Source organism: Taudactylus pleione, unplaced genomic scaffold, assembly GCF_031769625.1.
Source record: "Taudactylus pleione unplaced genomic scaffold, aTauple2 ptg000111l, whole genome shotgun sequence".
NCBI classification, from domain to species: domain Eukaryota; kingdom Metazoa; phylum Chordata; class Amphibia; order Anura; family Myobatrachidae; genus Taudactylus; species Taudactylus pleione.
In genome coordinates, this window is record NW_028284513.1 from 4,682,637 (window position 1) to 4,692,579 (window position 9,943).

The window sequence follows — 9,943 nt, forward strand, 5'->3', positions numbered from 1 at the left end:
CTTAGTGTTATTACCCATCACCTTACACATTCTTGGAAATGTCACCTGTAAAATAAGCCCCCCTATCATTTTTTTTAATAGTTCTAGGGATATAGTATCTGCATACAGGTTCCTGCAATTAAATCTTGTTATTAATAGCTACGGCTCTAAATAATGCCTGGGCCACTGGGTTGGATAGTATTCCGAGTATTCAACCTTAGCCTGGCAAGGCTGCTGTTTATCCTTAGCAACCTTGTGTCCTGTGAGTGAGAGATAAAGCACAACAGTTTAATATAATTTAAACATGACCTAAATACAACAATAAATCATCCACATTTTACATTATAACAGATCCATTGGCAGGTTGAAAAGATTGTAAACAGTCATATAAGGCCTGGGAGAAGATACTGGGGTTGCCTATGAACCCATGGGAAACTCGTGTTCATGTGTGGTGTTCATCACTTTGCAGTACTTACTTATGCGTCCAATTGGTGACAGTTAAAACATCTTTTTGAACGGGGTGGATGAAAGGATTGTTGTGGGAGTTGAGCAAGAGGAAAAGATGGTGGGTATGGGTAAGGATATGGAGGATAAGGGTATGGTGGGAGGTATGAAGTTTGTGGGTAGCATGAGACCTGTGGTTGTGTATGATATGTGGGGTAAGGATGTGTTTGCTGTGGTGTGGGATTGGTGAGGACGGTAAACTGTTCAGGTGCAAGTGTGTGTATTGGTGCAGGTGTGTCTACTGGCTGTGATGTTACCGTCATTCCTTCCAGAGCTTGGATACTGACAGCCATTAGTTTTTCGCTCTGGGTCTCTCTCTTCTTTGAGATGTTTTTATCATGTTCTATGGCAGATTCTATGAGTGTATCTATTGTGACTCCCCTCCAGCCAGGTTGTGAGGTCTGAACCCGAGTCTTTAAGTTGTCTTTCAGACCATCCATGAGTATGGTTGAATCATTCCCCTGTGGTGAGTGCTATCTTTAATATCCTCTAACCCAGTGTACTGGGTGACAGTCTGCAGAGCCCGGTCGCAATCATTTTCTGCAGATTCACTCTCCTTTTGCTTTATGGTGAAAATTTTGTTCCAGTTAACTACTACTGGAAAATATATACCCAATTGAGTTATGATGCGGGAAATATTATCTTGGTTTACTTGGTCTGTTAAGGGAACGTCACCATCCAATACACAATCCGTGACAAATTTTGTCACGTCGGTATTGCGTGGTAGACAGGCCCTTAACACCACACGCCAATCTTTATTAGTTGGCTGATGAGAACTACCCAAATTCCTCAAAAATATTTGACATTTGGCTAGTTCCTTTTTGGGATCGGGGAAATCATTTATGATGGAATTTAGTTCTGCTCTTGTCCAAGGACAATGCATTACTACTTCCCTCGTGGGCACTACACCGTTTGCATCTGCATTTCCATTCAGAACAGTTATCGTCCGAATGGGATGCGTTGCTACCTTTGACCTGGTTACCTGGCTGGGGGTTTAATCTGCTGCTGCTACGTATGGTAGTAACAACTTCCTCTACGGGTGCAGAGTGTGTTAGCACTTCCCTTGCTGTTACCGATGAAGATGGCGGCACCACTCGTGATTGTGGTGATGCAGCATCTATCATTTGCACAACATGGGAAATTGCAGACATTACAATAGGCTCATCATCCACATCATAAACATTTTCCTTATGGTTGCTTAAGAGAGGGTACAAATTGCTTGTTACATTTTTATGGGTATTTTTGGTAACTGTACTTGCACCTCCATCCACATAAGGTGGGGGTGGTGAGCGTGAACTGCTGACAATACTCACCACAACGCTACCTTGCTGCACGTGCGCGCTATTTTGAGGCTCACCCGCATTGCAATTTAGCGTCGCGGATGTATTCTTTGGCAATGCGCTCACAATGCTAGTTTGCATCGCTTGTGCATTTTTAAGCCATGCATCCCCTTCATGCTACCACAACTTTAAACATTCAAAACCCAGGGTCAGCACACATATTTATACCCCCCAGCCAAAAGGAGAGGGCATATGTTACAAGGCATTTAACAGGTTGATTCAAATAGACACAACCCAGCCTCTAACAACTGGGGGTCTCTGATTTCCTGCCTTATGCAACATTCTAACAGTTGTTTATATAATGTACATTTTGTTGCTTGAAGTCTCTGCGGTCCATAAGTTGAGAATGCATGATGCGATCTCCACACTGATGGTACTGGAATACTGTTGAAAGAGTACACATCACGGCTTACTTATCATGTATAAAACCTTAGTTACCAAATAATCTTTATTTCACAGCATTTATGCTAAATGAACAAACTTAAATCTTAAACTTTAAAGCTTATTAAACCTTTTATGTGAATATGTAATGTGTAAGTATGCGGGGTGTGATGTAAAGACGCTAGTTAACTTGGGGCAGATGCGTGCGCATGATGCTAATAAACAGCGTTTTCATACAGGATCTTATGCATTCGCTAATATGCGACTAGTTAACAGCGTAATTGTGCGTATTAATGTGTGTATGAGAAATGGTGCACTTAAATCTCACTTAAACTAAGTGAACACCTAGCAGTGTGGAATGCTGAGCCTTATAGTTCCATGCCTTGCTCATGCCCCACTCTTTTCAGGCTCAAAAATACTGGTCTTTGTTCTCCCAGGGCCTGTGTGAATCCAAATTAGCACAGCTACAAGACCCAAACCTCAGATATTTCAGTTAATTTGGCACTCTTAAAGGATATGTAGTCGATGATAAAGCGGAGAAGACATTAAAGTCAACATGCTATATACTTATAAGTCTATATAGGCGCCATGATCCCAATTAGATGTAGGTAAAATAAATTTATTCACAAATAAATCACATATGAACATAAAAAATAATGTCAATTCCAGAAATACATTACTTTCCAAAGGAATGGAAGTGATGAAAATGGCAAGCAAATATTTCCAAGGACATCAAAGTCTCTCACCCTCCAAAACAATTGCGATGGGCTTTGCACAAGCAACGTGGGTCCTGGGTAAAGTACCTCAGCACTACCGCAATAGATGATAGTGACACAAGCCGCCGCGCTGCCAATGCTGTGCGGGGTGAATGCCAGACAAGCGTTCGCTGAAGTCTCCTTCTTCCTCCTGTTAGGATCAGTGGTTAACAGCATATTGTTGTAGTTCCTGTCTTGGTTGCTGCTAAGCCTCTGCACTAATTACTGCCTGTCTATGTACACTATCAGGTGCACACTGATTGATTCTCCTGTCTGAATACAGCCCAGGTGCTCAATATTTAGTCATTAGGGAAACTTGCTCTGGCTGGGCCTTGTTCCTGATATATTCCAGCCAGCCCTTCAACTCCTTGCCGGTGATAGCGTTCACGTGTTTCTGGTTGTCGTTTGGGTCTCCTGTATCACAGTCGAGTTCCCAGCACCTAGCCTGCTTCCCTGTTCCTGCCATTTGTGTCATCCAGGCGGCACGGTCTGCATTTTCTCCAGCTGTCGTTTGTGTCTTCCAGGCGGCACAGCCTGCACTCAGCGTTCCAAGTATGCAACCCAGCATCTTGTGTCAACCCAGCGACACAGGCCGCACATCAGAGTACGCAACCTTGTGTATACCGCTGATGTCATCTCGGCAGCATTTAGTGCACCACAGCGTCCTGTATACGCAACCCTGTGTACAACCGCTGGTGTCATCTGGGCGGCATTAAACACACCTCAGCATCCTGTGTATGCACCCTGTGTACAACCGCAGGTGTCATCGCGGCGGCACTAAGCGCACCTTGGTGTCCTCTATACGCAACTCTGCATCCTTCCGCTAGTGTCATCCCGGTGACACTGTGTGCACCTCAGCGTCCTCTTGCCAAGTCATTCTGCCCTCAAGGCAGCAACCAGCCCAGAGGCTGCTACCAGCCCAAAGGCTGCGCCACAGCTTATTGGCCCACAGGCTTCAACAGTCTCAGGGCTGCTACTGGCCCAAAGGCCGCACCACAACTTATTGGCCATCAGGCCTCAACCAGCCCAGAGGCTGTGACCGGCCCAAAGGGTGCATCACCACTCCTTGGCCTACAGGCCTCAACCAGCCCAGTGGCTGCTACCAGCCCAAAGGCCGCACCACCACTTTACGGCCGCATCTAGCCAAAATACTCCAGCCCTCAAGACTGTGCAAGACTTTTTCCCCCACTGTTTGCTTTGAGCCTTAACAGACAGTGAATGAGGATGCAGGCTTCAAATACCGTCCTTTCCAGATGGAGTCAAACCGTCTAAATGACGCGTTTCGGAGCTATACTCTTTCCTCAAGCTTGGATGGCATGACTGTGTATTCCATGATTATTTATACCCCCATAAAATAGCAATTTGAAACAATAATCCTCCAATTTCCAGTTTGCCGCCTACCGGAAGTGATGCTTACGTTCCATTCGCTAACTTCCGGTTGTATTGCACAAAGGAGGAATACATCCATGTGCGTTCCAAACGGTGGCCATTTTGTTGTCAACTACCGGTTATGTTGCACAAGGGAGAGACACATGCATTCCATTCTACCTCCCTGTGCATTCCAAGTGGCGCCCATTTTGTTGTATACTTCCGCTTTTGTTCCACGGATGCCTTTATCTATTAGGGCTTCTGGGACAATTTCTTTGTGTGTTCCCCAGCTTCCATTACCCATATACTAGGCTGTACTTCGTATTCCAGCCAAGTTCATCCCTATTACCAGCAGTGGGGAACTTTACAATTTTAGTATAATACATGATAATGCAAGAAAGAGAATACATATTAGAATAAATTAACATTAAAAAGAATCATATAAAAAGGTCACTATATGCAATAAATAATAAAATGGGTCACTCTATGCAATATATAATATAATAAATTATTATTGTGTGACGACAGATTAAATTAATCTAAAAACCATGTGAGCTCAAAAACCGAATTATGTCCATTCGGATGCAATGTATTTAAATTTAAAATCCATCTCATTTCATGTTGGGCTAATTTGGTTTCTACATCATTGTGTCTACAATTATTTTTCACCTGGTGGATGCCCAAAAATCTAATAATGGCTCCCTCACACTTGCCATGGGTCATATAAAAATGTTCAGTAAGGGGATGGGTAGTCAGTCCCTTTCTAATAATATATATATGTTCTACTGACCTATATTTTAGACTTCTTGAAGTTTTACCAATGTAAATTTTTCCACATCTACATTCTAAAAGATAAATAACGTTCCTAGAGTGACACGTGATGAAATCTCTTAATTTGTATTTCTTTCCGTTCACATGAAACTCAGTGGTTTTCCTATTTACATCTTTGCTAGTAGTGGACCTGCACATCAAGCAGGATCCACAATGATGAAACCCTATCGTTCCGACGCTGGGATCTTTATCATTTTGAAGTGCACTTTTTACCAGGATTTTCTTTAGAGAGGGGTTCCTTTTGTATATGAATCTCGTATTTTCTGGTAACACTCTCCCTAGGATTGAATCATCCCTCAGGATTCACCAATTCTTTTTAATGATACCTTCTACCTTTCTGTAATGTGACCCATACTCAGTGATAAATGCCCATTGATGAGAATTATAATTTTTTTCATTTTTCTCTTTTTTTGTTTTTTTCTTTTACCAAATCCTTTCTTTCAATTTCTTGGACACTATGTTTTGCTCTTTCCAATATTTCCTTGGAATAACCCTTTTGTTCAAAACATATAGTCATCTGTTCTATTTGTTCCTGTAAAGTGTCTTCCTTAGTGCAGTTCCTCTTTAATCTCTTATACTGTCCCAGAGGGATATTTTCCAACTACCTCCTGTGGTGTTTATTTCTTCTATCAATGTAAGAGTTAGAGTACGTTGGTTTCCTATGTGTTTTGTGCAAATGGCATCTTCTTCAATATATAAGACTAAATATAAAAACACTAATTCTCTAGTGCTAACATTAAAAGTCAATTGAATGTTAAAAGAATTATTATTTAAAATACCACAAAAATTATCTAAAGAAGCTTTTTCTCCTCTCCAGATAAAAATATATCATCTATAAACTGCCACCAGCATACCAGGTTTGCCTCTCCACCAACAAATTGTTAATGGAGGATTCCTCCCAGAAAACCTTAAATAAATTGGCATAACTGGAGCAAACCTGGTGCCTATTGCAGTCCCTTTCATTTGTAGAAAAAAAAGTGACATTAAAATAAAAATAATAATTTTTAAGAAGAAAATCAATGGCTTCCAATATAAAACTTTTAAGATCTTCAGAATATTTACTATAATTTAAAAAGAATGTGACTCGATCACAGTGTACAAACTGCTAACATCCGCACTAGCAAAAATGCAGTCTGTGCCCCAATTAAAACCTTCTAATTTTCTTAAAACATTCCCTGTATCCTTCAAAAAGGATTTAGTTTTTAAAACAAGGGGTTGTAAGTAAAAATTAATCATGGCAGATAAATTGGATGCAATACTATTAGTTCCAGTAATGATGAGGTGACCTAGGGGTTTGGTGAGAACCATGTGGATTTTGGCAAGACATACAGTGCATCCGGAAAGTATTCACAGTGCTTCACTTTTTCCACATTTTGTTATGTTACAGCCTTATTCCAAAATGGAATAAATTAATTTTTGTCCTCAAAATTCTACACACAATACTCCATAATGACAACGTGTAAAAAGTTTTTTTGACATTTTTGTAAATTGAATAAAAAAAAAACTAAGAAATCACATTTACATAAGTATTCACAGCCTGTGCCATGAAGCTCAAAATTGAGCTCAGGTGCATCCTGTTTCCACTGATCATCCTTGAGGTATTGCTACAGCTTAATTGGAGTCTATCTGTGGTAAATTCAGTTGTTTGGACATGATTTTGAAAGTCATACAAGGTCTAGATAAGGTCCCACACTTGACAGTGCATGTCATAGCACAAACCAAGCATGAAGTCTATGGAATTGTCTGTAGACCTCTGAGTCAGGATTGTCTTGAGGCACAAATCTGGAGAAGTGTACAGAAATATATCTGCTGCTTTGTAGGTTCCAACGAGCACAGTGGCCTCCATCATCAGTAAATGGAAGAAGTTCGGAACCACCAGGACTCTTCCTAGAGTTGGCCGGCCATCTAAACTGAGCAATCGTGGTAGAAGAGCCCTGACTAGGTGACCAAGAACCCAATAGTCATGCTGTCAGAGCTACAGCATTCCTCTATGGAGAGAGGAGAACTTTCCAGAAGGACAACCATTTCTATAGCAATCCACCAATCAGGCCTGTATGGTAAAGTGGCCAGATGGAAGTCACTCCTTAGTAAAAAGCACATAGCAGCCCACCTGGAGTTTGCCAAAATGCACCTGAAGGACTCTCAGAGCATGAGAAACAAAATTCTCTGGTCTGATGAGTCAAAGATTGAACTCTAGTGTGAATGCCAGGTGTTATGTTTGGAGAAAACCAGGCACCGCTCATCAACAGGCCAATACCATTCCTACAGTGAAGCATGGCAGCATCATGCTGTGGGGATGTTTTTCAGCGGCAGAAACTGGGAGACTAGTCAGGATTGAGGGAAAGATGAATGTAGCAATGTACAGAGACATCCTGGATGAAAATCTGATCCAGAGCGCTCTTGACCTCGGACCGGGGCGACGGTTCATCTTTCAGCAGGACTATGACCCTAAGCACACAGCCAAGATATCAAAGAAGCAGGTTCAGGACAACTCTGTGAATGTCCTTGAGTGGCCCAGCCAGAGCCCAGACTTGAATCCGATTGAACATCTCTGGAGATATCTGAAAATGGCTGTGCACTGACGCTTCCTATTCAACCTGATGGAGCTTGAGAGGTGCTGCAAAGAGGAATGGGCGAAACTGCTGAAAGCTAGGTGTACCAAGCTTGTGGCATCATATTCAAAAACACTTGAGCCTGTAATTGCTGCCAAAGGTGCATCAACAAAGTATTGAGCAAAGGCTGTGAATACTTATGTACATGTGATTTCTTAGTTTTTTTTTAATTAAATTTGCAAAAATGTCAAAAAAACTTTGTACACATTGTCATTATGAGGTATTGTGTGTAGAATTTTGAGGACAAAAAGGAATTTATTCAATTTTGGAATAAGGCTGTAACTTAACAAAATGTGGAAAAAGTGAAGCACTGTGAATACTTTCCGGATGCACTGTACATTGTCGGGGTTGAAGGGATTACTACATTGATAAAATCCATCTCATCTTTAGAGATAGTGCCTTTTTCAAATGCCCTATTTGTAAGTTCCAAGAGGTTTTTGGTAATACTTGTGGTGAGATCACCCCTAAGTTTTTTATAGGTTTACTGGGCTCCCAGGTGCCTATTTATCTCCTCTATATAGTCACACTTATTCATTAAAACCACCCCCTACCCTTGTCAGCCGGTTTAATTATCACATTTTCATTTTGTTGTAAAGTTTGAATCACTTTCCATTATATTTTTCTTTTTATTACTTGTAATTTTTCTTAATTCTTTCATGACAATCGAATTGAAACAATCTATGTTTCCTCCTTTTACATATTTTGGATAGATTTTTGACCGGGGCTTAAAAGTACCTGTTCCTTTATCCACTCTAACCAGTTCTTCTGAATCATCTTTCATCAGAAAAAAAATGTTTTCACAAATTTTCCTTATGAATTTTTGAAGATCCACATATAAACAAAAAGGATTCACATTCACTGTGGGAGCAAACTTCAAACCTTTTTCAAGAATTTTTCGTTTGTCTTCTAATAGTTCATAACTACTCAAATTGAAGACTTTTTCCATATTAATAGTGTCTCCTCTATTCTCGGGCACATTCAAAAGTCTCTTTTTATTTTTATTTTTTCCTCCTCTCTTACCCCTAACGGTTTTTTCTTATTATTCTTAATTTTTAATCCCGTCTCGGGGACCATTGGTCCCATCTTAAAAAAGACGTCTTATTTTCCCTTAAAGGGACTCTGGTGTTTCCTAAAGGTTCAAAACGCTTTCTAACCAGAACATTATACTCCCCTCCTAGATGATTTCCATTTCTGTTCCATCTAGGGGTAAAATTCCCTCTATAGTCTCTCTTATATGTGGGGCTGAAATCTCCTCTCTGGTGATATTCCATTTTCTCAAATCCCATCTATTTTATTTTTGTTTACTTTTCTCTGACCTATATGAAGGTCTCCAGATTCCTATTTTATTTGAAATAAACATGGAATACACTGTCATGCCATCCAAGCTTGGGGAAGAAGTATAGCTCCGAAACGCGTCATTTGGACGGTATGACCCCATCCGGAAAGGATGGTATTTGAAGCCTGCATCCTTATTCACTATCATCTATTGCGGTGGTGCCAAGGTACTTTACCCACGTTGCTTGTGCAAAGCCCACCGCAATTGCTTTGGAGGGTGAGAGACTTTGATGTCCTTGGAAATATTTGTTTGCCATTTTCATCACTTACATTGCTTTGGGAAGTAATGTATTTCTGGAATTTACATTATTATTTTTTATGGTCATATGTTCATATGTGATTTATTTGTGAATAAATTTATTTTACCTACAGTACATCTAATTGGGATCGTGGTGCCTATATAGACATAAAATTATATTCTGTTTTTCCATTTTTGTTTTGGGGGTGAGGTGTCCTCCAATCCATACGTCTTACGCAGCCTGATCTCCAACGCTGCGCACCAGAAAGGATACATATTGTTATATCTTAAAGTCAACATGCTGGCAAAACCTTTTTCTTTACAAAATTAACTCTGGTTAGACTTGAGGGCATCAGTTTTTTAACAATTTTGTTTGCAGTCCCATGGAGATCCTTCTCACTAAATGTAATTGTCTACTCATACACTGTTATTAACTTATTATATAGAACATATAAACAATAAACTTGTTGGCCTTTATTAGATAAACAATAAATAAATAAACAAAAAAATAAATAAATAAACAACAAACTTTTTGTCCTTTATCAGATCACACAAGGACACTGGGCTGGGCTGGTGATCTTCTGGTGTCTTATGGAGGTA